This window comes from Corvus cornix, chromosome 3, assembly GCF_000738735.6.
Source record: "Corvus cornix cornix isolate S_Up_H32 chromosome 3, ASM73873v5, whole genome shotgun sequence".
Taxonomy (NCBI): Eukaryota; Metazoa; Chordata; class Aves; order Passeriformes; family Corvidae; genus Corvus; species Corvus cornix.
This window is the reverse complement of record NC_047056.1, coordinates 34545782-34553293: the sequence shown is the minus strand read 5'-3', so window position 1 is coordinate 34553293 and position 7512 is coordinate 34545782. Positions and strand designations below refer to the sequence as shown.

The window sequence follows — 7512 nt, the reverse complement described above, 5'->3', positions numbered from 1 at the left end:
AATAGTGTAGCAAATGGGAGTTGTCCAGAGGATCTCATAGAAAATGTGAGACAAGACTTCAGGGCTACATGACAACCCCTGTATCCACACTGAAAAAAACCCCAGCCTAGTTTAGCTCTTAGATTAACAGACTGCTAAAAAAACCACAGAGAGGCTGTTGAATTTCCATCCTTGGAGCTACTAAACCCTCAAAAGAATTAAGGCCTGATCGACCTGACCTGAGGCTGAAGATAGCTCTGTTGTGAGTCCAGGGCAGGATGAAATGACTGCCTGAGATCCCTACCAACCACAACTATTCTGTGAATGTGCTTCTCAGAATCATTCTACATTACTGTAGAAATGAGAAGGAACAATTTGTACAGAAGAAAACCCCCTCCTCCCTCTCATAGTCCAGTCTTTTAAGATACTCTTGGGCAAAGTTACCTTCATCAGTGAGTACTATTCCAAGTCAGGATTAAGTTGTGCTTGTTTTTTTAAATGGCATACCAAGGAAGAACATCAGCTCTGAGACTGCCTCTGACTGAGAAACATCTGTCCTTTTCCTAAGCAAAGCACTGTCCTTCTGCTTCCTTGTCCCTGTCCCTCTCCTTCCCTGTCAAACAACTTTCTCTTGAACACAGAGGGGAAAACTGCAGAAAAAAAAGAGAGTATTCCAATTTGAGGGTACAAAGGAACCTTCAAAAAACAAGAAACTATCCTAGAAGACTGAACATTATGCCTGTTTGTTTGCTTGTTCACTGTCAGCAAGTGACACAAAGCTGATGGAGATCTCAAGCCTGATTTTCATGAGGGCAACCAAGTTTAAAGACAAAAACACCAGCAGGAGAAGAGAAATAAGCACTTAGCCCAACACCCAGGAAATCCTTCTAGCTAACTGGATATCTCAGAATTAATTAATCTGAAATATCACATTTAAACTAAAGCAAGCATTAATAAAATATTAACATATTTTTAAAAAATATTCAGATATTTCTTTACACAATTGCAAATATCAGAGACACGTAGCCAAGGACTGTGTGAGATAAGCTGTTTTTCAGTAGAAATAGCTGATGGGCTGGACCTACTAGGAACAATGGAATCATAGTGAATATGAGCCATCAATGTATATAGGTGGCCAGGAAGACCAATGTTATCCTGGCTTGTATCGGAAGTACTGTGGCCAGCTGAACCAGGGCAGTGATTGTCCCCCCATATTGTCTATTATACCATATAGTTGTATTTTGCAGATACTATTTGGAATATTGGTCTCCAGCAGGGAGAACATCCTTACTGCTCTGACAAGGATTTTTAAAGTAGTGAGGTGATATACCATTTTTAGACTTTGCTGAATCATTGACAGAGTCACTGTTAATACCTAACTTTAGGATATTTTTATTATTAAGAAGAGAGATTCCTTTAATGCTGAGAAAACAGGACAACATCATTGGATTTCTCTCACTAAATTTGTCAGAGCCATTCTCCTGCTGACTTTGTGAGTCACTCACAAAAATCACTTTATTTCTTACAATATGCTCCAAAGTGATGTAACTGTGTATATTTTCCCACTTGTATATGTCATTACTATACCACTACACTGATACACAAAAAAAAGCAACCCAAAAACAAACCCAAAGACAATGACTATTATTCATTGCCATTAACTTATTCTTTATCTGTGCAGGCAGTCTCAAGATACCAATGCAGTCTTGTCTAGTAGGCAAAAAGGTCCATGGCAGAAATGCTAAGTTTAAATCATCATATATCTACCCTGTATCCCTCCCACATTCATTCTGTATCTTCCCACTTTTGAAGAAAAATCCTCTTTTATCAGGTAAGTGTGGTTGTCCCCAGATCAAGCAGCATCTCATATGTTGAATAAATGGGTAAAACCCCCCCAAATTTAAAAATTAAAAAAATATAAGTAATATTTTAAAAAGTGTGATGTATGCATCTGAAGTTACTTCTTGGTTTGGGCATTTCTATACATCTGAGTGCTTGCAGTGGTCATAACATGATTTTCACTGATCTGAATTATGGATGTCTTTGAGTTATGTGTGTGTAGATGTGTATTGGAGGTTTGGGGGAGGGGGAGATGTGCATTCCCTACAACTTCTGTTACCTGACCATGTTGTTTACCACTAGGGCTGAAACCTTAATTCAACCTCTTCTTAATATTTACACATCAGTCTTTCAGCTCATGACAATATACTCTTTCCTGAGGAATCATGCCTCATTCAATGCACTGGACGACACCCTCTCCTGGGAAATATTTTCTGCCTTTTATGAAGTACTCAAGAATGAATGTATATAGTATGAAATGTATAAAAAATATAAAATCATGTAAGGAGAGATAACTGACCCAGCAGCTTTGCAGCCCGGTACTTAACACAGTCATGAACGAGCGATTAATTCACAGATGCTATGATTGTACACAGGTGAAAAACTATCACCAAGAGAAACTGTGAACAACCACCATAGGGTAGCTTCAAGTCCAGCCATAAAGACTTGATATCCATGAAGCAGCTTTAAACTGTCCCAGAGGAGAGGAGAGTTACACCTGGGTTTCCAGCAGTCTGAAGTACTTAGATATGTCATAAAAGCAGAACATAAAGGTCTCTAAAATCTAGGCTTTCCAGCCTTGTAAAGGCAGCATTACATTTTGGATTAAGCATGCTTGATTTGGCCCAAAATAAAAATGCCTCATGTCCCTTTATATCAGGCTAGAAGTTTTACTTTTTGTCTTTGCTTAATTGTAAATTGCAGATCAAATTCTCATCCTACACATGAAAGCAAAAATGCATATCCAAGAACAGAATTTTTCCATTTAATAACAAAGTAATGTGCACTTCTGGTAGAGCACTTTCTAGATTCTGACTTGGAAACATACATTAACAATTTGCACCAAAATTTAAAAGAAGAAAAATTGACTCTTCTCCATTTTGTACAAATGAGACCTGAGCACTGAATCCAGTCAGAATATACATGTTTAGAAGAACACTGACTTGTAAGCAAAATGTTTATTTTATGTCAGTCATTCCTGATTTGGATTCAGTATGAATTCTTGTTATGATACAAGAATAATTATGTATCTGTTTTTAATGCAATTCATGCTGCAGAGAAGAAATGTAAATAGACCAAGGATTCTGTTTTAATAAAGAACAAATTTTTATTTAGAATTTCTGCTTCCTATTGAAAAAGCCCAGAAGAAAAGGCACTACACTATATGTCTCAAAACACTGATAGCCAGATAGCCAGAGTCAATCAAAAATTGTGGCAAGAACATACTGTGAGAAAGAACAGGATGTGGCTGTAAAAGGAATCATACAGAGGCAGAGCAACATTTTATGGGACAAATATTTTTGTTCTGGCTCCTGGGGGTAAGCACAACACAGCACAACAAAAGCACATGAATGAGGTTGAGAAGTGGGCATGGACTTTTTACCAAGGGCTGATTCAGTAGGGTGGGAGCAATATGAGCAAAGACCCTGAAGCCCTCCAACACTTTTCCTGAAAGGTCTAGAAGAATGAACTGCACATGATAAATAATTTGTATAGAAAACATGAAACAGCTCCAGCAGGAGGAAACTTATCTATAAAAAGGCACCCTCATGAAGCCTGGGCAGTGCCTCAAGAACCCTAAAACCAACAGCAGGATCAACACTGGAGCTGGAACTGGTGATCTCTTTCTTTCATTCTTCCTTTCTTTGTCTCTACCTCTCTTTAATCTCTCTCTCTCTTTTCTTTACTCCTTAAACAAAATCCACCCAAGTGTGTCTATACTAAAAAATGAGGAACTAACTTATATCAATTTCCATGTCATGCTAACTTTCTTCAGGTGCCAAGAGTAGTTCAGTCTGTTCTGCATCGGAGTTCCTTTAACAATTCAAGAAGGTTTTGATGCCAGGGGCCACCAAATGAAATTGCTGGTCTTCACCCTGTAACACCAAGGTTAGACAACATAATTTTTATCTTTTTTATACCTTCTGGCTTTCTAAAATCAAATGCCTGACTTTAAAATTAGATAAATGTAGCTTTTCCCCTCATCTAATCAACTGCACATGAAAATAGACATTTTAGGAAAGTAAAATTATTAAAGCCTGTAATAAGCCCTGCTAGTTAGGAAAGCCATGCAACAGCTTTCATTTCTATATCACATCTGAATTTGCTAAGATTTTACTGTTCAAAAGCTCCCTCTGCTCTTTTTCCATTGTTATTTCATGTTATCAAAGTATTCATCATCAAAATTCATCTTAACTCATCAAATCAAATTTGATTTATTAATCTAAAATTTCCAGGACTGATCATCCCTCTCTGACAGAATCTGATAAAGACATTTATACATGCATTTAAACAAAGAGATGGCGTGTACGTTTTAGACGTGATAAGGAGGCATGATTAGTGCTAACCCAGCTTTGTCCACAGGTGAAGACAGCAGCTTCCCTGGGGCTCTCAGACATAACCACTGCCAGCCACAGGAATAACTGTGCTATGGAAGTGTCCCTCAGGGCGAATGACAGAGAGCAGACCTGCAGATCACATTAATTTGGAGCTACTCTGTTTTATGGAAACCTATTTCAGGAGCAAGTAGTTACAGCCAGGCTGTGTCTGAATGAGAGGATCATCTAATTCAAACCACACAGTCCACTAAGGAGACTCATTTCATGTCTTTATGCAAAATGCTACAGAAAGCCAAGGTATTCTGCATTTCACAGGCTCAGAGAAGAAAAAACTCAGATGTATCTGTCTAAAAAAGATGTAAAATGTTACTTTTATTAGCATACATTCTGACTGAGAAAGCAGCCATATCCAGGAGAGCACATTTGCTCTAGCCTAAATGTAACCTAAGGTCAGTGAGGCTGATGGTGCCTGAGAACTCAAAAGTAAACAACATCGCTTACAAATTTTTCTTTAAAAAGTCTGGATGGTAGAAATCTAGTACAAATGCAGTAGCAGAAGCACACCTGGACCAGATGGAACATCAAATATTCACTCAAAGGTTGCTGCGGACATCCGTTTTGGAACAAAAAATTCAAAGTATCTGGGAAATTACTGTATGTGACAGATGTTCGGTTGCCATAGAAAATCAAATCCTCTTTACTAAGGTGGTTAAATATGTCTGTGGGTGGCTGGTTTTATTGAAAATGTCTGCCTTAAAATCAATGAAGCATATTTTGCTATATTTTTTTTTTGGTGTAACCAGATTATTCATGGTTTTTTATGTAAAATAGTCTTACAATTTTCCTGGCAGAACATGGATTCCTGAAAACAACTTGTAGAAGTCCTATCAAAATACTGAGAAAAAAGTTGTCAATATTGACCAAAGACCCAAGTTTAGAAACTACTTGTAAAGACTCCGATAGCATTCTCCTTCAACATATAGTAATATCATACCTTTTCATGTCTTGATTGCAACTATATCAGGACCCTGATGCTCCCAGAAGGCATACAGGTGTTCAAAAAAATACAGCAAAAAACCCCACCTGGAGTGTTGAATCAAGCATACGAGACATAATTTACTGGAATTACCAACTGCATAACATTGGAAGTGTGATTGGTCTTTGTGCTGCGTTGTTCTAATCCTTACACAAAATTTCTCAATGCCAAAGACTCATGTTTTGACAGAGGTGTTACCATAGTGTGCTAACTGCAACTACATGCAAAGCAAAGGTTCTGCTGTATATAAAGGTTCTGCTGTTCATAAAGAAATGTTCATTTTATTTGGCTTTTGTGAAGGACATAAGATTTGTACAGCACTGATAACTAATTCTAACATTGTTCAGACTGTGTGCCTGTGATGCTGGGATGTCTTGGCTTGAGACAAATTCAGAGGAAATGTCCAAAATGAACATCCCTCTGTTAAAAGGCAGGGTTCAGCAGCCCCTCCCCCACCAGGTTCAGAAAGAAATTCTTAGGAGGAAAGTGAGAAAAACTATTTACTCAGCAAGCAAAAGTGCACAGAGACACAGGAAAAAGAATAATGTCAAATAATAAAACCTCTCACTGTGGGGAGAACCTGGGTAGAGTTCAGAGTTCTTTGTAGGTGATGGCTCTGCTCTCTCTGGAGCCAGGGTGCAGCTTGGGTCCCCCCAGGCTGGGATATAAGGCCTCCCGGTGAAGTTCTGGTATTGCTGAACAGTCCAGAAAAGAAGAAGTAGTCAAAGTCCCAGGAAACTCCTTGCTCCAGCTATGAACAAGAAGCTAGCTAAAAAGCAAAGAGTTATAACTGTCCGTGTCTCTCCTGAGAAAAGGAGCCGAGAGCTGGCTGAAAGCAGGAAGGTGCATCCTCTGCTCTGCCGCAGGAATGCAGGGGAGTGTGTGCCCTTGAGCACAGAACTGCTCTGAAAATTTGCCTGACTTCTCTCCCCCCTCTCCTGAGAAACAGCTTAAAGACAGAGGAAAGCACAGAATTCATGTCTGGCATAGGGTGGATGACAGGGAATACAGTATCATACGGTCACCCCAGGACTTGGGATCAGAGCAATCCTTATCCCAAATTTGAATCACAAGGTTGCCATAAAATCTATAGATTTGGGATGTAAGGTATTGGTAAACTGAGGGGTAACAGAGCATGCAATTTGTGAACAAATGTTCTTAGACTGTAAAATGTGAAAATTTATTGGTATCTCTGGAGCCTGGAGAATAACTCATTCTTTAGTAACTAAATTAACTAAACTAAAACCAGCTTGTTCTCCACGGCAGAGATCACAGCACACAGAGCCCAGGGACAGATGAGAAGCCAGAGGGCACATAGCACTTCCAACCAGAAGAATCTCCCTGGAAATGCTCCTGACTGGTGCAAGATGCCCCCACATGTTTTAGGAAGAGTGATACACATCCCTTTTATATATATTTTTGAGAACATTATAGGATAAGTTGCTATAAATGCCTATATTTTGCTTGGATTTCTGGTGAAATTGATTCCTTTCCTTATTCCTTACTCATGAAACTTAATCTGCTTTGGTTAATGACTCTCATATTTTCATCTGCTCCTGTCATCTCTACTGCTGCTTATCTGGGGAAATGAACAACAGAAATGTCAATAAGCAGCCTGAGACTCTTTAGCCAAGTCTTGAGGTTTCCAAGAATTCTATTTCTATTCTCTTCTATTTCTTGAAGTCTCATCTCAACAATACTCAGTAAAGCTTCTTAAAAACCTCCTCATGTAGGGCTATCTAAAATTTCTCATATTTCTACTTTACAAAGAAAACTGTCTTACATTTTAACAGTTTTCAAAGGGTGTCTGTGATTCAGGAGATCAAGTCACACTTTGAAAGAAACACTCTAAGTGCCTTTAGTCATGTCCGAAAGGAAGATTGAGATTTCTAACTCACTTAAGCTTTTCTAAAATATATATCTGTCATCCATCTGAAACTAATTTACCCTATGCTTTCTAACCCTCTAGGCATTCATTCCAAGATGTCATCACTCTGTTGGTAGTTTTAAAATAGCTACACGTACAAATTTTCTGAGCACTTAAAAAATTTTCTTTCCAGTTTTGAAGAGTGATTTGTCAGTGCTTCTTTTCAGTCCTTC

General features: G+C 38.5%; 1 long non-coding RNA gene across 1 annotated transcript; it reads right to left on the bottom strand.

The window, feature by feature from the left end:
• Positions 1–3123: 3123 nt before the first annotated feature.
• LOC109143508 lies at positions 3124–6268 on the bottom strand. Its single transcript, XR_002043730.3, has 2 exons — positions 5974–6268; positions 3124–3914 (listed from the first exon to the last, which is right to left on the bottom strand). It is a non-coding gene; the product is annotated as an uncharacterized LOC109143508 (long non-coding RNA).
• Positions 6269–7512: the final 1244 nt, after the last annotated feature.